The following is a 20,569-nucleotide window of genomic DNA, read 5'->3' as shown; positions in this document are numbered from 1 at the left end:
CGAATCGTCTGGTTTGGAGACAGGAAACAAAGGATTGTTCATTTGAAAGGTGCATGTTTCAATTACCCCTTGGTATTCAAGTTGATCTAAAATCTCCCTGACCTGTTTTTTAGCTTCTTGCTTAATTGGGTACTGCCTTTGTGCAGTTGGTTGACATTTTAACTGGATTTTGTGAGGAGAGTCATCCCATCCTACATGATTCTTATATAATGCCGGTGCCTGGGTTACTGCGCATTTCCTTGCACATATATATTTAGTATGAATTGGAATGTGATTTGAGAAGGCAGGCATAATCATTTCATCGCCATGAGGGCACTCCCTGACAAACTCTGGGGGCCAATCTTTCTCGGCTAACAGGATGTCATAGCCTTTTGAGAGGTTATCCCAAAATAGACCCCTTATTTTCCTTGTCTAATCTCCCTCTATACGCAGTGTTATTTCGTATATCTTATGAGGTTCGCTAACTCTGGTATCTGCACTTTCTACTTGAATGTATTCATTCGTGTCCACTGTCTCCAGATGACTCATCAGGATCTTGCGAGCTATGCTGATTTCTGCTGCACTGTCTAGCATTGTCTGTGCCCACTCTCCGTTTTTCAGCTGTGTCCTCAGTATTCTCGGCATGTTCGATTACTCGAAAGTTATTTGCACCCGGTTCATTAATCCCTGTAACATTGAAACCCGGTTGATTCGCATCTACTGCGACCTCATTGGTTCCGTTGTTATCGCCATGTTCTGGCATTGTATTAATGAAGGTTTGCAGAGCAGGTTTCCAAGGAAACAAAGATTAGGTGCACAATATTTTGGAACACTGTATCCTTCAACGTTGACTAAACCAGAAACTCTACATAGGAATCTCTTCCTACTAAGTTCCGGCGGATTTTAACCTTTCACCCACTCCAGACGTCTATTGGAGTATTTACGGGAGAAAGGGTCTGTGTGAAAAAGCACGACTGAGTTACTCTAACGTCTTGCGTTAGTTTTATCGCCTTACCAAATGTTGGGCGCCATGTAGTGTAGTTCCTATTTTCCCTATAGGCCCTGCGCATTGGAATAACAAACAGCAGTGTAGACGTAGGACTGTGGTCTTCTAGGTCTCTACTGACTATGTTAGACTTAATTTAGGTTTGCGCCAGCTAGCTCAGAGGTCACTGGAAATGTTCTTGACTGAATAGGAAGTGATCAGCTTCCCTGGCTCAGACAAGAAGGGATTCAGCTTCCGACAACCGCATAAACATGACAACTTTGCTCTCCAGAATAAGAGTCAATCTCTAGAGTCGTGTGAAACAATAGACAGCTATTTCACTCAGTCAGACGTGCGTTCTTAGTTTCACCAGGGTGCAGAGAATAGAGAGATGGGCTTTTTCAATAAAAGATATTATTTATTGAGCAGTCTTCTTTCTCATGCAAGAGAAATGAATTGCCACAATTGCAAGACTTGTTATAATGAAAAGTGCGTACAGTAAAAGGAGTATTACGAAATAATACTGTAAAAGCATTGATATGGTTTCTTAGCCATAAGATAGTTCAAATGAATAAAATATATACATTCATACATACATTGGCTCACTTACCTCAACTGGTGCTTCTAACTACGCCTACCCCGGTGTACCTGGCCTAAGCCTAATACATGGGAGGGAGTAAGTAAGTAGCAGTTTAAGTTAAGTTGGTTTTGCCAAGAGTTTGATTCAAGAATTCTCTCTAAGGGTTTAGTCAGCACCGTACCTCTGGAATAGAATGTAGGAGGTCAGGTATCTCCCTCTCAGGACCCGATATCCCAGTCACCCGCAAGGGTAGGCTGGAAACGCCGGAGCTGAATTTTCTCGGCAGGAGAAAAGACAGCGCGTCAAAGAGGAGGGGCAGCGTCCGTGGGCTTCTCGCGTCTGCTGGGCTTTCTGCAAGGGGACAGCTGTTCTGCTCCAGTATTCACCACCACCGTGTGTTTGCTTAAGGCAACGTTGGTATATTTATACCTGAAAGGTGCCGAGTTTGACGTAAGTTTTTGGACATAAGCCATCAATAAAGATGTCACTAAGAACTGGTCGTTCTTACAGTGCTCGCAGGAGTTCTATTACTAATCAAAACAAAGCAAGCAGGGCTTTCCCAGGTTGCTGGGGGTTTGGTATGTCGAAAGAACTCGGTGTGCTCTCCAGGAATCTTAGGAAGTGGCTTCTGCTGTGTCATGGACTGCAGAGGCGAGTTACTGAAAAATGGCTCTGATTATTATGCCATTATAGGGATATTTATTGATTATAGCCGCATCGGGGCATAAGGTCACAATATTGATCGGGTTCCTAGATAAAACACATCAGAGTGAAGGCAATAGATAGAGTGAGGGCGATAGATAGATAGATAGATAGATAGATAGATAGATAGATAGATAGATAGATAGATAGATAGATAGATAGATAGATAGATAGATAGATAGATAGATAGATAGATAGATAGACAGACAGACAGACAGACAGACAGATAGATAGGTAGGTAGAGTGAGGGCAATAGATAGATAGTTAAAGTGAGGGCGATTGAGTGAGGGCGATAGATAGATCTAGTGAGGGAGAAAGATAGATAGATAGATAGATAGAGTGAGGGTGATAGAGTGAGGGCGATAGATAAAGTGAGGGTGATAGCGTGAAGGAGATAGATAGATAGATAGATAGATAGATAGATAGATAGATAGATAGATAGATAGATAGATAGATAGATAGATAGATAGATAGAGTGAGGGTGCTAAATAGATAGAGTGAGGGCAATAGATAGAGTGAGAGCGATAGAAATATAGAGGGAGGGTGATAGATAGAGTGAGGGTGATAGAAATATAGAGTGAGGGCAATAGAAAGAGTGAGGGCGATAGTTGGATAGATAGATAGAGTAAAGGCAATAGATAGAGTGAGGGTGATAGATAGAGTGAGGGTGATAGATAGATAGAGTGAGGGTGATAGATAGAGTGAGGGCGATAGATAGAGTGAGGGTGATAGATAGAGTGAGGGAGATAGATTGATAGATAGATAGATAGATAGATAGATAGATAGATAGATAGATAGATAGATAGATAGATAGAGTGAGGGCGATAGATAGATTGATAGATAGATAGATAGATAGATAGATAGATAGATAGATAGATAGATAGATAGATAGATAGATAGATAGATACAGTGAGGGCCATAGAGTGAGGTCGATAGATAGAGTCAGGGCAATAGTTAGATAGATAGAGTGAGGGCGATAGATAGATATAGTGAGGGCGATAGATAGATAGAGTGAGGGCGATAGATAGAGTGAGGGCGATAGATAGAGTGAGGGCGATAGATAGATAGATAGATAGATAGATAGATAGATAGATAGATAGATAGATAGATAGATAGATAGATAGATAGATAGAGTGAAGGCAATAGATAGAGTGAGGGTGATAGAGTGAGAGCGATAGATAGATAAAGTGAGGGTGATAGAGTGAGGGCGATAGATAGATAGAGTGAGGGCAATAGATAGAGTGAGGGAGATAGATAGATAGATAGATAGATAGATAGATAGATAGATAGATAGATAGATAGATAGAGTGAAGGCAATAGATAGAGTGAGGGTGATAGAGTGAGAGTGATAGATAGATAAAGTGAGGGTGATAGATAGAGTGAAGGAGATAGATAGATAGATAGATAGATAGATAGATAGATAGATAGATAGATAGATAGATAGATAGATAGATAGATAGATAGATAGATAGAGTGAGGGCGATAGAGTGAGGGCGATAGATAGATAGATCGATAGATCGATAGATCGATAGATCGATAGATCGATAGATAGAGTGAGGGCGATAGATAGAGTGAGGGCGATAGATAGATAGAGTGAGGGCGATAGATAGATAGAGTGAGGGCGATAGATAGAGTGAGGGTAATAGATAGATAGATAGATAGATAGATAGATAGATAGATAGATAGATAGATAGAGTGAGGGCGATAGATAGAGTGAGGGCGATAGATAGATAGAGTGAGGGCGATAGATAGATAGAGTGAGGGCGATAGATAGAGTGAGGGTAATAGATAGATAGATAGATAGATAGATAGATAGATAGATAGATAGATAGATAGATAGATAGATACAGTGAGGGCCATAGAGTGAGGTCGATAGATAGAGTCAGGGCAATAGTTAGATAGATAGAGTGAGGGCGATAGATAGATATAGTGAGGGCGATAGATAGATAGAGTGAGGGCGATAGATAGAGTGAGGGCGATAGATAGAGTGAGGGCGATAGATAGATAGATAGATAGATAGATAGATAGATAGATAGATAGATAGATAGATAGATAGATAGATAGATAGATAGATAGATAGAGTGAAGGCAATAGATAGAGTGAGGGTGATAGAGTGAGAGCGATAGATAGATAAAGTGAGGGTGATAGAGTGAGGGCGATAGATAGATAGAGTGAGGGCAATAGATAGAGTGAGGGAGATAGATAGATAGATAGATAGATAGATAGATAGATAGATAGATAGATAGATAGATAGAGTGAAGGCAATAGATAGAGTGAGGGTGATAGAGTGAGAGTGATAGATAGATAAAGTGAGGGTGATAGATAGAGTGAAGGAGATAGATAGATAGATAGATAGATAGATAGATAGATAGATAGATAGATAGATAGATAGATAGATAGATAGATAGATAGATAGATAGATAGAGTGAGGGCGATAGAGTGAGGGCGATAGATAGATAGATCGATAGATCGATAGATCGATAGATCGATAGATCGATAGATAGAGTGAGGGCGATAGATAGAGTGAGGGCGATAGATAGATAGAGTGAGGGCGATAGATAGATAGAGTGAGGGCGATAGATAGAGTGAGGGTAATAGATAGATAGATAGATAGATAGATAGATAGATAGATAGATAGATAGAGTGAGGGCGATAGATAGAGTGAGGGCGATAGATAGATAGAGTGAGGGCGATAGATAGATAGAGTGAGGGCGATAGATAGAGTGAGGGTAATAGATAGATAGATAGATAGATAGATAGATAGATAGATAGATAGATAGATAGATAGATAGATAGGATAGAGTGAGGGTGATAGATAGATGTTATAGAAAATGTTAAGAGTTATATAATGTGTGAGGTGATAAGCAGTTCATGTCGAGGGTACTAGTTAGTTGCTTCAGTTAATTATAATGAGTGAATTTCAGTGGTTTTTAAAGTTAGAGCTCCAGAATCTTATTTAGCCCAGTGCATACTTCCTTCCAGTGGCCTGAAGAATTAAATGAAAGGAATGTCAGGGTTTAAACATATTTGTAATGATTTTTAAGAGCGTATTACACTATTTTTATTGTGCGTCTTATCGAAGGTGTCAAGTGCCCCACAAGGCTTACCTTTGCTTGTGAAGCTATTCCGCAGAGACGACAAGAGCGCCCGCCCCTGTACCCACCTGACCCTCGTGGAGTGAAAGACCCAGCAGGGATGAGATGGACGCAGGGAAGGGAGCCAGGATGCAGAGGCTTGATAAGGGTGTGGAGCTTGCGGGTGTCTCGGAGCCAGCTGGGAAAACAGAATAGAACCAGGTCATAAGGAACCACCCTTCTCCCTACCTGCGCAGCCCACCCAAACACACACAGAAGCAACCTTCCGTGAACTCACCAGTGATTCTGTCGTTCGTGGTTTTCAGGCAGACTACAGCTTCTCACTAGGAATAACCAAGTAGAGGCGCTCCAAGCAAAACGAAAATGAAGGCGCTCCTGCGCGGGAACTGAAATCAAGGCTTAGTCTCTAACTTGGGGCACCCTGGCTTTGCTATGTACAAGACTCCATCCAGCAGAGCTATTGTCCCAGCAGCGCTCCTGCGCGATGGGACCCAATGTTCACAAATGAAAACCCAAAATGAAAAGCACTCCTGTGCTATAACCCTTAGTCATAAACAGCTCTCCTGCGCGACTAGGGTACTGAGGCAGAAAATGAGTGGCCCTGTGATGCGCTTTAGCGCGGGGTCACACGAAAAACAAAGTATGCGCTCCTGCGTTTAAGAAAACAAACCCAAAAAAACAAAGTTCCATGTGGCGTAATGCCAACTGAGGTAGAGCGCCCAGAACGAGGACAACAGTCGGCAAACAGCGCTCCAGCGCGGTGAAGTCGGCTTGTGGAAACGGCACTTCAATCCAAGCCGTGTCGCAGGAATACTCCTCTGGAAGAGAATTCGAAGCCTTGAGCCGGCGGGAAACGCGATGTTTAAGCGTTTCCCCCGGAAGTGCTTCAGGATCCTCAGGTCGGCTGACAAAGACTAGACCGGGTCGGACATTCGCCCGGAAGTGAGTATTCTGGTGCTTCTGTGCGTGTCTGCGGAGATGGCAGGGAGCGGCTCGCGCCGCGAACCATGACAGAAGGGAGGGAGGGGTGGACGTAAAATTAATTTTTCTAAAAAACATGAATGGAAAAAATCATTAATCTGGCCCACAGACATGAATAACTGTCAATATAGATTCCTGAACAAGACACAAGGATTTACAGTAACTAGGCCAGATCCAGGATATGTCCAGAGACAACATACAGGGATAGTAACAACATACAGTATAGGAAAACTGTGCCTTGAGTGGCTACAAAAATCTACACTTACAGAGGTTAAACAACGCTTATCTTTACTTATAGATGGCGTTGATTTAAGGGACTTCTTACAAGGTCCTGCAAAACGATGACATAAACCTTTCATATAGGCAGGTATATATGCCAATTATAATGAAGCTTGGAAAGCGACACAGGCAGAGACTGCAGAAGGAATGCGAGAAATTGATCGTATTAATTTAGAGAAAGCACTCTCTGTAGTTAACAATAGGTTAACGACCCGGTCATCCAGAATTTATTCTTTGGACAGCATTGTATCCTTTGCCATAAACATAATGGAACAGGAATTGCTCATGCTACAGCATGGACAGTCGCAATTACGTTCTGCAATGCTTCTAGGCTGGACGTTGCAAAATCTTTGTTCTGGATATGTGCCATAGCGTCTAATCAACACCACGTCATGGTTTTCTCTATTTAACCTTACATATAAACAAATCGCTTTGGCACAGAGAGGAGCTGACTATACAGTGCTGAGCATTGAGAAAATGGAAAGATTACCATTAACTGTTTCGGAAAAACCTGCAACAGAATGGCTATTACACGGGATAATCACTCTGCCTGTCACAATTTTCTATTCTGTTTGAAACATATACCAGTTGCCGTGTATGAAAGGTTGGGTAAGGAATACATGCAGTCAACCTGGGAATTACCATATACACACACAGATGTTGGAGTGGGGGAAAATAAGTATTTCTTAGTGGTACACAATTTTGTCAGGGTATTTATTTACATGAAGCCTGTGAACGTTCTTTGACCAACTTATCCTGCCACCTGCAAGATTCTCCGGCAGTAGTGACAGATCCAATTTTTAGCCAGCTTTCAAACGGGAGCTATATAATGTTGAATGATCACAGCTGTTGTGGAATGTTGCCAGGAACAGCCTATCTCGTAACTGTGTCAGCCAGGGTCACTTGTTGTATGCAAGTATTGTTTCCTAAAGCTAAGACAGATGGTGAGTCGCCGTTATGGCCTTCACTGAACATCTCTTCTATTCGAATTGATACTTTAAGCAGAATGAAAGGCATTCTTTTACAAAAAACTGTGCCACTGACCTCATGTAAAGAGACGTATGAACTACAAGTTGCAAGGTTCTCTGCAGAGATACATGCATGATTATCAACAATCTGCCCCATATACGTTAGGTCGTATCTTAAGCATGTCTGATACCAGTGGTATTATACATGTTTTTTCGGGACTGTTAGCACCATTTGAAGCAGTCCTCAGCATTTTTCCAAACTTCGTGCACTGTGTGTTCAGCGGCCTGCCTCTCATTTTGGGACACGTAGCAGGAATACTATTCTTGTTCCTTCTGCTCCGATATGGCAAGTCCGGTCAGCAGTGACACCCAGATTACCATAGAGAACATTCTCCTGGCAAGGAAGTGTCGTGAGCGCATAATACAGATTCTGGGCCTGGATCCGTTAAGAGACCTGAAAACCACGTGGTTCCTATCATTCCGACCAATCTGGCAAGATTGCATCTTACCTCTTCCATGATGCCTGCTATGTGGAGAAGAATGCGTGTTGGACATCTGTCTAACACTTTCATCAGAACTGCCAATGGATGTTGATACCTTGCTTGGTTCAGTAACGGCCCATGCATTGTGGTGTCACCAGTGGCTACCAATCGTGATGACGGCATTCATTGAGGTCTCACAGACGCAATCTGCTGACGGTGAGATACGTGTATCGACAGGCACACAGGTACCACCATCATCTCCTACGAACATTGCTAATATGGCTAACATTGACAGCGATGCTTCACGTTTTTGTGCTATCTGTTTACTTAATGAAGTTGTCCAACTTTCACCTACTGTGGTAGGCGATTTCTTTGCCAGCTTAGAAGATTTGATGTTTTCTCCAAACAACGAGAATGACTTTTGAAGTTAGCACACAGCGTTCTACAGGACCCTGTATTCGACCTTCTTTTTTCATAACAAAATTACCAACTTTAGAAACTCTATTTTTTTTGCGATTTGACTTTTTTTAAATTGAACTTTTTTAGGCACAAAGTAATCTGCTTAAATAAGAACTATTCTTAGAGAACAAGTATTCTTTGAAACTCTTCCAAGTGACAATATTTGACCTTGTCCACAACCTAAACAGTTTATATATTCTGTCATGGAATGGTCTTGACCTTTCTTCTGAATTTAAGAGCCATTTCATAAATGTTACTTCATGACTCATTGTGATAAAGCATTTTCCAATGTCACACTACATGCTTTGAATGAAAATATTGCTTTAAAAAATGCGTACAGCACAACAGCCATTTCAAATGCATTTTAAGTATTTTGGAAGGATTTTTTACACATCATGCTTTAGATATGTTTAAAAATGCTTAGAACTTAGTAATATCGAACATAATAAAGTGGAGTGGGTGTTGTGTAGCATTTTAGAATCCAAGCGTAATTTACCGGTTCATGCCCTTATATAGGTATAATTCACATTGCCCTTATATAGGCATAGAAATCATGCCCATATTTAGACATAACCCATACAGTCGAAATACAGGCATGGCTACTTCCACTTGTTCCAAAAAGCCACAACGATTTCTTGGAAAACTCGACTTCAGCAGTAAGGGACATCCCCTTGCTAGAATATTGATTTGTCCTAGAAATCATGGAGTTTTCAAAGAACTACCATTCCATTAGGGTTCTTGGTGATGTTATTATGTCTGACTTTACGTCAAAGAAGGCACCTTCCAGGTATAAATAGGCCTACACTTGCCCTAGCAAAGACACAGTGGTTCGGAGCAGCGGGACTATCTACTTGCCCGACGCAGCTCGCTACAGCAAGTGCCAAAGGAAGCCGACCCTCCAGCTGACGCACTGACATAGAGGCTGCATTTCTCCTGGCGAGAATCCAGCTCCAGTGTTTCCAAGCTCCCCTCGCGGGGTGTTGGGAAATCGAGTCCCGAGACAGAGATACCCGACCTCCTACATTCTAAAACCAAGGTGCAGAGCTGATTAGCCTAAGAGAAATCTTGGTTAGATTCTTGGTAAAGAAAAACTAAACCTATGCTACATCTCACTTACTTCTTCCCTCGTACTAGACTTAGGTTAGGTACATCGGGGTAGGCGTATTTTAGAAGCACCAGTTGAGTACTTTTAGCCTTTGTTATTTATGTATGTATTTATCTATGGTCTAGGAACAATACAATGCTTTTACAGTATTATTTCATAATACTGTTCTTACTGTACGCATTATACTTTGCAACCAGTATTACGATTGTAGCAGTTCACTTTACTTTCTTGAGAAAGAAGACTGTTCAATAAACCCTTTTATTGAAAACGCCCATCTCTCTATTTCTCTGCCCCTCAGATGAAAGGAAGCATGCATGATTGACTGAGTGCAATATCTATCTATTGTTTCCACGACTCTGAAGATCAGTTTGATTCTTGGGGAAACAAAGTTGTCATTTGATGAGGTTGTCAGAAACAAATCCCTTCTTGTGAATTCGAGAACGTTTCTATTGACCTCTGAGCTAGCTGGCACTCACAATTATGTCTAATATACTCGATAGAGACCTAGTCGACACAAGCCCTACGTCACATCTATAGGATATATTATTCCAATGCACAGAGCCTATTGGGAATATAGGAACTACACTACAAGATGCCATGCCATAGTAAAAAAATATTTCTGTTAAAAATGCTATGCTGTTGTTGATGCTACGTAAATGTACTTACCATCCATATACCATGGGTTGCCAGATTACCAACCGCGCCATGATAAACTCCAAAATTGGCCCAAATTAAGCATGTCAGTAAAAATGAGAAGATGCCTGGAGGACAAATGACATTATTACAAAAATTCATTTAAATAAAGTTGGACTCAGAAAATACAAACAGCTATTGCAAGATGCACTGGTAGGTTTTCTGAAGGAACAAATAGCGAAAGGTACCAAACATAGCAAAAGAGGTTTTTAGACTAGTGCACTCATTTGTAAAGCATTAATGTTTAGAGAAAGAGACTGATGCAACTTAGATTTCTTATTTAAAAATTGGTAAAACGGCTCGGGAGGAAGAGAAAACAGTATCACAGCTAATAAAGTTTGAATCACTTACAAATGTAAAAACAAGAGCCTTTGCATGGGCCCGTGCTCTCCATGCCACTGAAGTCAAGATAGCCTGGCTGATGAGGAGTGAAACCCCAAAACCGGTCCTAGGATGCTTGTTTTAGGGTCAGGGAGGACCTGGTCTGGCAGTTCGGCCTGGATTGTTCCCATAGGGAGAAGGGTCAAAACTGATTTGCATATGATTGAGTTCAAACTGGAATGGAATGGCATAGGGAGCAAAACACTGGATTTAGGCCCAGATCTCTGTACTGGGGTGAATGTAAAATAGTGTTTTGCATTCTGTCCATCAATTTTCTTTTTGCATTAATCACTTTGTAGTCAGCAGGTGTGTCAAACCTTCCAACACAAAATAGGCTCATTTAAAAGCGATTAAGCCTTCTCCTGATGGAGGAAGAAAGTGGGGGAGAAATCTGCATGGCCAAGTAACCTTGACTTACTGACAAGCATTTGCAAACCCTTACTCAGACAAAAAAGCAAAGATAGGCGGCCCAGTCTAGAGCACCATTTATAGGAGGAGTTCTCTTTTGAAGGTTTGTATTCAAGAGAACAGCTTGCTGTGTCAGGAGTTAGAGGCAGAGCGAAAAGCTCCCAAGAGCTATCGCTGACCAATAATTGATTCTGCTATCTTAGAAAATCCAATCATGCTGTGTACAGTGACTGGACTGCGGAGAAGGGGTAATGCAACATCTTTGGATTGGGCAAAGAAGCCCACCTTTGAGAACTCTCCACTTTTAAATATCTGTGCAAGGGAAGATAACCAAGAAGAGTTGAGGAACCCTGTATGAATTAACTGCTGCCTGGAGAGGATATTCTGCAACTGTACCTACGTGGACTCTGTTAGATCTGTGCATCCATCCATGGCCAGTAGGACTGGACTAGCCACTCCTTCTGAAAGGCAGTAGACAGTAAACTTACTATAGATCCTGGAGGACAGAGTTCCCCTGGAATATATGTGGGCTGGTTGTGGAGAGTACCTCCATAGTAGAAACCCTTGGCTTTGGATGGACACACAGCACTCTGAAAGAACTAAGTGGCTTTTGGGATTGGCAGTGTAGCACAGAAGGTAACTTGCCCTGAGGTGCTACTGAGGGAGACCGTGGACAATGGACATTGCCAGGAGCCCACACCTAGGAGCAGGTTGTGGTACAGCCAAGAAGCCTTGACAAGCAGGCTATAAGGAACTAAAAAGGCAGCGAAACAGGCCCTCTTTAATGGGAGAGACGTCAAAATAAGCTCCAGCAAAATAGCTGAAAGTGTTGGAGGCCCAGAAACAGCACTCTATGTGTCTGGTGAGCACCACCAGGAGCACAACACAAAATAATCCCATCTGTCTAGGGCTGCTAAGATATCCACAATAAGGGCTGGTGTGGTTAAGGTATGACCTCTGGTGACCTACAGCATGCACTATGGTGAGAAGAGGTATTCACTCACAGGGAAGGTCAGTGCCCATGGAGAACCAGATCACAATTGGCCTGGGAGCCCTAGAGCCTCTACGGTTCAAAATTGTTTGTTTGCGTAGTTCATTAAAACCATTGCAGTACAGATTAAAAAAATTCTTAAAACATCATTATAAAACACTTAAAATAGGTCATAAAATAGAAAATTCATTTGGGTTATGGAGAAACTCAACAAAGCTGGATAAAGCATTTTTTTTGCGCTATCTGCAGGTCAGTCCTGGTCTCTGTGTTAAGAAGCTCTCGTCCTGTTCAGCCACTTACTGTGCGTTCCCCCTGGGCTCTGCTTGCTCAACGATGTGGCTCTAGTGCTAGACAGACATGTTCAGTTAGTTGTCAGTTAGTGTCCATCTTCTGATCAGTCTGCTTCTGTAGTGTTTTCCACCGGTTTTGGCATTCTCAGTTCGGCCACTCTCAAGAATTTCACAAATCTGCAATTTAGTTGCACATTTGTTGGGTTCAGACAGGAAAGCACTGCTTGCCTTCTGGTACGATCCCTCTCTGCTTAAATTGGTCTTTAAGAAGCGATTGATGTGCTTGTTGCAGGTCTCCGCATAGGCAGGTTACGTGAAGAAAGTCGCCCTTGCTGGAGTTGCATAGCCTACTGGTCTCATTGCCGTCCTTCCTCAGCCATGGTGGTATGTGCCCCGTACATGGTAGAATCCCTAATCTGTACTTTAAGAAGCTCATTTTTATGGCTCTGGGGTACCCCTGGTTGAAGTATGTTTGTGGTGTTAGTGATTTATAGGAGTTTAGAGTCATCCATGCATGCGATCTTTTTGAGAATAAAACCTTGTCCTCCAGTAAGGAGTGTGATTTGACATTTTTCCAAACTATTTTTTTCAAATTGCTATGCCCTAGTTGTTTGTCCCAGAGCTCTGAGAGTTTGGTGGCCTCCAAGGCTGACTGAAGGTACTTTCTTGCCTCTGAAGCATCCCTGCTTTGTATATCACTCCATATCAGAGAGTTTATTGTGTTTGTGGAGGCGTTTCTAAATTTGTGGCAGCAAGTGATGTTTTCTCCTTGCCTGGCTAGATATTGATTTTGCAGGCCGAACTCCAGTCTTATTTGAGCTGAGGATGTATAAGTCTGGAGCGAGAACATTGTTCTATAGGCCTTGACCTGTATGCTGTCCAGGTCCTTGGAGTCCCTTCCCTGCATTGCCTCGCTGCCATACGTAATCGAGGGAAGCAGTTTTGCATGGATTACCTTAAAAAAAGGGGTCATTGTCAGACCCATCAGTCGGGTTGACAGATTTTTCATCGTCAAGGCAATCAGTGAGCCTCTCCTTCTTATTTCCTGCTTCTGGCGCGCGAAAGAACCTTCTTTGTCAAAAATGACTCCCAGGTATTTATACTCGCAGGCTGGGATCAATTTTTATGTCACCGAGCAACCAGCTCTTGCATTGTTTTTTGTTGGCATTAATTGACATTGTGTATGTCTTGCTGAGATTCATTTTTAAATTGTTTTTCTCTGCGTAATTCTGCATTTCGGTAAGAAGGCGTCGAAGGCCAATATAAGTATGACTGAGTAGCACAACATCATCTGCATACAAAAGGATGCTCAAGGTTTTCCCGCCTATTCTGGGGGAGTGAGAGTTGCAGATGTCCAGCGCTTTTGATAGGTCCGCCATAAAAAGATTGAACAAGGTTGGCGCAAGCACGCACCCTTGTTTCAAGCCTTTAGTAGTTGGTACTTTTGAGGACAGATGGGTGCCGCTTCCTAGTTTCACCTGCACCCAGGTGTCAATGTGGAGGAGCATCAGCATATTTAGGGTGGACTGTGGTAGGCCCCATTGCGCTAGTTTCCCCCAGAGTCTGCCTCTCTCGATGTTATCAAATGCGCGCTAAAATCAATATAGCACAGATGTAAGGGAATCTTGGATGTTTTTGCTGCATTGATAATTACTTGAACAAAGAACAACAGTCCTTGACCAGGAAGAATAACAATTTCAATAGTTATAGGCCACAATATGCGCTATAATGAACATAAAGTCCAGCCGGACTTCAGAATTTATTCGATAACTAAATAAGTCAAATCAAACAAAACAACAATAAAGCAGTGGGACACAGTCCTGTATCCACAGTACTAGACATACAATACACAGTACAATTAACTAGGGATTTTCAGGCATTTAGAAGGTACAGGAGCAAAAAGGTAATTTTTCAATCTATTTGCTTCACATATGTAGAAAACACATGATTTTTGGCACATGATAGTGAACTAGTGTTTAGACCACATATTTTGTCGACGGCGTTTCGATCCAGTTAAAATTGTGGATCATCATCAGGACATTCAGTGCTTGCCTGAATTGGAAGCATGCATTAACAGGAGGGAGCAAGGAGACATATAACAGACGATTAACCAGGTGTATTACTCATAGAACAATTTCAACACGTTTAACATTCCATGCACTAGGGTGGTATTGGCCATTCATGTGAAAGAGTGTCAAGCAACCAGTACCAGGCAATCACGGCGCATTTCTTATTGGTAACCAAAACATGCCAAGATGGTACATATCAACCGTGTCGCAACCAAAAGGCATTTCTTATCGGTGACCAAACCATGCCACAATGGTACATATCAAGAGTGTAAAAGGTGACAGGCAACCAGTGCCAGGCAAACACGGCGCAAGTGCATAGGTATATTGCGTGCAAGAAACATTTACGTGGGTAAAGTGTAAAGTGTGAGAGTATCATACCAAGTTGCAATCATGGACTACTCGTGCAGTGGTTGACTGGTATTGCTATGAGACGGGGGTGGCATAATTACCTAGGCACGGTGAATTGGGCAATTTGCAGAATCACGGTGGTCGGGCTACCAGATGTGGAGCCTGCGAGGATTAAGGTTAATGGTTCCAATTGGGCTGGCAGTCGGATTAGGCGTGTTGTGCCTAAGGGGAGTGAGACCGTAATTAGCCTGGGCTTCTGTGCCTAGAGATGGAGTGAAGGAACATGGGGTAGAAAGGCTTACCTCGCATATAGGAGTCACCGAGTTGCCTGGAAGGGTTGACCCACGGAGCAGGTGATTTGCTGGAGGGCTGTTTGTAGGAATAGGCATGTGAAGCCTACGGGGAGCCTACATGGAGTGAGGCCGTGATTTAGGAGGGGCTGCCAACCGCGAATTGGATCTAAAGTGACTGCTAGGTAGGAAGGCTTACCTAACGGTTTAAGGTCCCCGGGGAGCGCAAGGGGCTATAAGATCTGTGTTGATAGCGCGCAGCCGGTGTCCCAAACGCTGGTAGTTGGGAACAATCAGGGGATGTGGAAACCAATAGAAGTACCTAAAACCGGGATTAAGGGTTAAAATTACCATGGTGTGCACTGAGAACCAGTGATAAGGCCAAGTATATCGCCTAAACAACAGCGGCTGCTTACCTACAGGTTCGCCGATTTCAAAAAACGGCTACGGAGCGCGGAAGCCTATAGTAAGGCTCCTGTGAAAGAATTAAGGTGACATTTAGGTCCCATATAGTGCTACAAGTAGCGATCTAACCTAGGGGTTCGGGAGGGATTAGTGCTTACCTGAAGTTCGCGGTGGAACTTCCGAGGACGTCTCGGTGCACAATCGCGCCGTAGAACGCCTGAGTGTGGGCGTGCTCAGGGGAAGTAAGCGCGCCGGCCATGTTGGAATGGGGAAGTGGCGCGAAGTGGCGGCCATGATTGTATTGGAATGGTCACTTGGATGGTTACAGGGAGTGCTACAAGTGAGTTAAAGAATTATATAAATGAGTTGGTGAGTTCTTAAAACCATGCAGGTGACTTAAAATGATTAACATTTGTAAAACCAATTAATTGAAGAGATTCAGAATAGGCACGCATTCATAGTTCAAGGGGTAGAAATACATTTTCACAAAAGTGAGGTCCAGTCCTTATTCCAAGGACTAAAAACTGATTTTCACAGAAGTGAGGTCCAGTCCTCATTACGATTGAGACCACTTTGTATACTGTCCAGAAGTAGGTTAATTTTTAGTTCATCTCTGTTTAGCAGGAGTCCAATATCACCTCCACGCGGTGGCAGTTTCACGGATTTGAGGACAGTCCATTTCAAATCATTGTCTGTGTGTCCTTTGTCAGTGAAGTGATCCACCAATGGGGCGTTGGGAGTTTTGCAGCGAATTCGACTGCGGTGTTGACAAAACCTTGTCTTGATTTTTTGCCTCGTTTGTCCCACATATATCAATTTGCAAGGGCAGTGGATCAGGTAAATTACATCACTGCTGTTACAGTTAGTAAAACTTTTGCATTGGATAGTCACTTTATTAAATACAAACGACTTCCCTTCAATAGTAAACTCACATACGTTACATGATCCACATTTAGCATGTCCCACTAGTGGTGTTTGGGTCCATAGGGAGTCTATTGTGCTCAAAGTAGGAGGGTTGGGTAGAGCAGCTCTGACCAAGTGGTCTTTAAGGTTGGAACTCTTTTTTAAAGCGAACAATGGGCGGTCAAAATGCAGGGCACCTGCGCTCAGGGTTGGCCAATGTCTGAGAATGCTTTTTTTCAATGCATTGGACACGGGCAAGAACGTGATTACACAGGCTAATCTTATATTAGCTTCTTTTTCTTTGGGACACGGAAGTGCCTCCCTTGGGCAATACCAGGCACGTTTGACAGCTGTTCTGACTAACCTATTGGGGTAGCCCCAGTGTTTTAGTTTTTCTGATAGTACTCCAGCCTCCTTAAAATAGTCTTCCTTGGCAAAACAATTCCGCCTGATGCGGAGGAACTGGGAGCAGGGCAAGGAATCCCCAAGGGCTCTAGGGTGGTTGCTGTTATAGGATAACAGCGTGTTCCTCTCTTTTGGTTTGCGATGTAGCCTTGTGTGTAAGTAACCATCAAGGTGATAAATGTTTAGGTCCAAGAAGGGAATGGATTGGGTGTCAATTGAGCTAGTAAATGTGAGACCACAACAATTGTTGTTCAACCAATGGATAAATAGATCCAGATTTCCCGCATCACTGTTCCAAATTAAAAAAATATCATCGATATAGCGTTTCCAGATGGAAATGCCTGATGAAAAAGGATTGGAAGGTGTTAGGATGGAGTTAGTCTCTATTTGATCCATGAATAATATTGCCAGGTTGGGGGCAAAAATAGCCCCCATGGAAGTACCTTTGACTTGTTGAAAGTACTGCTGGTCAAAGGAAAATACATTTTTGGTCAGACAAATTTCCAACAGTTGGAGTATAAAAACAGTAGGGACACGATGGGGTCTAGGCCTGGTGTCCAGAATGTCGCGTATAACCAAAAGGGCAGCAGTTTGGGGGATATTTGTGTACAAGGACTCAACGTCCATTGTACACAGAAGCTGGTCGCCTACAGTGAAGGGTGTGTCCTCAAAGTTTACCATAGCCATGCTATCCCTAACATTGATAATTACTGACATGGCGAGAATGTTTGTTGTTGTTCCAGTTGTTTTTCTAAAGCCTGTCTGGTTCAGCGGAATTATCTGATTTGACTCAGCCCAGAGTGTAAGCTCCTCTAATATAGTGCCGGCAAAATATTCCGCCTAGTTGTCAATGAGCGCTACTAAACGATAGTTGTTTGGTTCAGCCTTGTCTCCCTTTTTATGGATTGGGATAATCGTCGAGCCCTGCCAAGATTCAGGAATTTTGTTTAATAATTTGATTTCCAAGAATAGAGGTTGCATAATGTCAGACCATTCTTTGTTCTTTGCTTTGTAAAGGGCAGGTAGTATGTCGTTTGGGCCCTGCCTTTTGCTATCTGTTTTTTGATTAGGTCTGACTGCTGGCGCCTCAAAATCTCTGCGTGTATGCTGTTGGTGCTTGGGGAGGCATGTCCCCTTGACTCTAGCGTACCCGTTTTCCAATCTCTCTCTGGGATTTTGCTAATCCCCATATGAGCTCCTGGGTGCTCTGTGTAATCGTTGAAGTGGTTGAAGAAATATTTTGTCCAGGTCTCTTCGGAGATATAAGATCCTATTTCTTTGTGCTGCAGGCTACTGTTTCCCAGAAGCGGGCACTGTTGTTACTGTTGATGTCATGTAGGAATTTGGCCCATGCGCCGTTTTTGCCCTCTCTTTTGGTGTTCCATTTAAATCGTTTTAACGCTGCTCTTTGGTGTTTCAGCACTACTCTTTTTTCAGTTTGCGTAGAGTCAAGTTTGCTGCTCTTTTGAGGTTCCTTAGTTGTGCTCTCTGATCTTTGTTTAGATTGTGCTTGCTGCCCTCTGTGCGACGGTTGTCTTTTGGGACATAGTTGGCTGCGAGCCTCTGTAGCAGTGTTGCTGTGTGCTGAGCCCAGTAGGTAATGTGCCCGGCTACAATGGATGCTTGGCTGTCGAAGAGTTGAAGTGCGGTTTTGGCGTGGGGGTTCGTATTAGTGATCGTGCATTTCATCCTCTTTTGGTTCAAGGAATATATCGGCCCCAATGTTATGTCAGGCTTGATTGAGTTTGGCGTATTTGATCTTATGTAACATTCCTGGGGGCGATGGTCCCTATCACCCTTATCGCCCATTCTGAACCCCAATATGTGAGGAAACAGCGCAAGGCTTGCAAACGTGTAATCCAGTATGGAGCTTGTTTTTTGTAGAATAAAAGGAATTGACTGGTGGAGAGTCTGCCGGGAATCTTCCATTCAGTGCCCGGAGATTTTGATGTTCTAAGTCGTTAAGAAAATGATTGTTGCAGTGTTTTTTCCTGTCCAAGGGGACGCTTTGCAAAAGGACATTATAGATTCTGTTAGAGCCGATACCTCCTCCCCTTCTGCCGAGCCCATTAGGTCTTGGTTTAGGTCCCCTGTCAGAAGGAAGAGTGGGCTTTCCATCTGGGTGACGTACTCGGACAGTTGATTTGTGATTTTAGTTGAATCTTTTGCTTTATTTTTTAGATGACTATATGTGTTAATTATGCATACCTCCTCATCTTTCCCGTCAAGGACAATTCTTATTTTAACTGCTAATGTTGTATCTGAAGTTGAGAACATAATGGTTGCGGATGCTATTGTTGTGGTTGAGACGTAGATAACCAATCCACCTTAGTGATGGCCAAACCTGCTGGTCCTTGAGGCTGATGTAGCGAAACACGTAAAACCCTTGATATGCTGTGGATCCTTGAGCCAAGTTTCTTGGAGCTCTAATATGTCGAAATGGGAAACATAATTCGAAAATTCTGGATCGTTTATTTTTGTGTTTAGACCGTTAATGTTCCAAGAACATAATCCTATGATTGGTTCCCTTTCCCCACTGCGATCTCTTTCTTGTAGGTGGCATCAAACCTCTTTGGAGCGTGTTATGGTATGTTATTTTGGCTCTTTTATAGTGCACGGCTACTCCATGGAGTGTCCCGGCGCTTTGACAAAGACCCGAAGGGGAGACAATCCAGAGCAGATGCAGAGCAGCGGAAGAAAATTACTGGGTAAAAAGCCATGTCTTCAGTTCCTTCCTGAAAACCAGTAGATTGCTGATGTTCCTAAGGGAGACGGACAAGGAGTTCCAGCATCGTGGAGCCAAGTATCGAAAAGAGCGTCCTCCAATTCTAGCCCGTCTGATGGGAGGACCAGAAGCCATGGCCAAAGAGGCCGATCTCAGAGTTCTGGAGGGCCGATAAAAGGCAAGACGCCTTCTGATGTATCTAGCCCCTGCAAGATGAAGTGCCTTAAAGGCGAGAGTCAGCGCCTTAAAAGTAATCTGTCTCGCGACAGGGAGCCAGTGAAGCCTTTTAAGCAGCTCCGATGCACTCGCTCTTCGATGAAGGCCAAAAATGGCCCTTGCAGCGGAGTTCTGCACTAGCTGAAGGCGAGCAAGAAGAAATGTTGTCAATCCCAGATAGAGCACATTCGCATAATCTAGGCGGGAGCCTATCAAAGCCTGTACTGTGGTCTTTCTGTGCTCCAGGGACAAGATTGGAAGGAATTTCCTTAGCATTTTTAAAATGCCAAAGCATTTCCCTGTGAGCTCGTGAGTCTGAGGCCCAAAGGAAAGGCCATCATCAATCTGGACGCCAAGATTCTTCGCCTTGGAAGAGGCATCTGCCGGAGGGTACATGTCAGGAGGCCACCAGGCCTTCCATCTCGGATCAGGAGAGCAGCCAAAGAAAAGCAATTCCGATTTATCGGAATTACATTTCAGACTGTGCTGTTTAAACCAGTCAAAGACCGCTCCCAGACAGTCCCTGATCCGCATACCATCAAAGTCAGAGCCCTTAGTGCAGGTGAAAAGGAGCTGGGTGTCATCAGCGTAGGATACGATCTGGGCACCGAACGACTCCGCCATTGCTGCCAGAGGGGCCATGTAGATATTAAAAAGGGTGGGGCTCAAGATAGAGCCCTGAGGCACCCCCACCTCCAATGGCGTCATGTCGGAGGAGAAAGGTGGCGCCCAGACCGTTTGCCGGCGGCCGGCCAAGAATGACTCGAACCCCTTCAACACCACTCCATGCAATCCGATCTCCCAGGAGACCGTCATGGGGAACGGTGTCG

Source organism: Lissotriton vulgaris, chromosome 6, assembly GCF_964263255.1.
Source record: "Lissotriton vulgaris chromosome 6, aLisVul1.2, whole genome shotgun sequence".
Classification (NCBI taxonomy): Eukaryota; Metazoa; Chordata; class Amphibia; order Caudata; family Salamandridae; genus Lissotriton; species Lissotriton vulgaris.
This window is presented reverse-complemented; position numbering follows the sequence as displayed.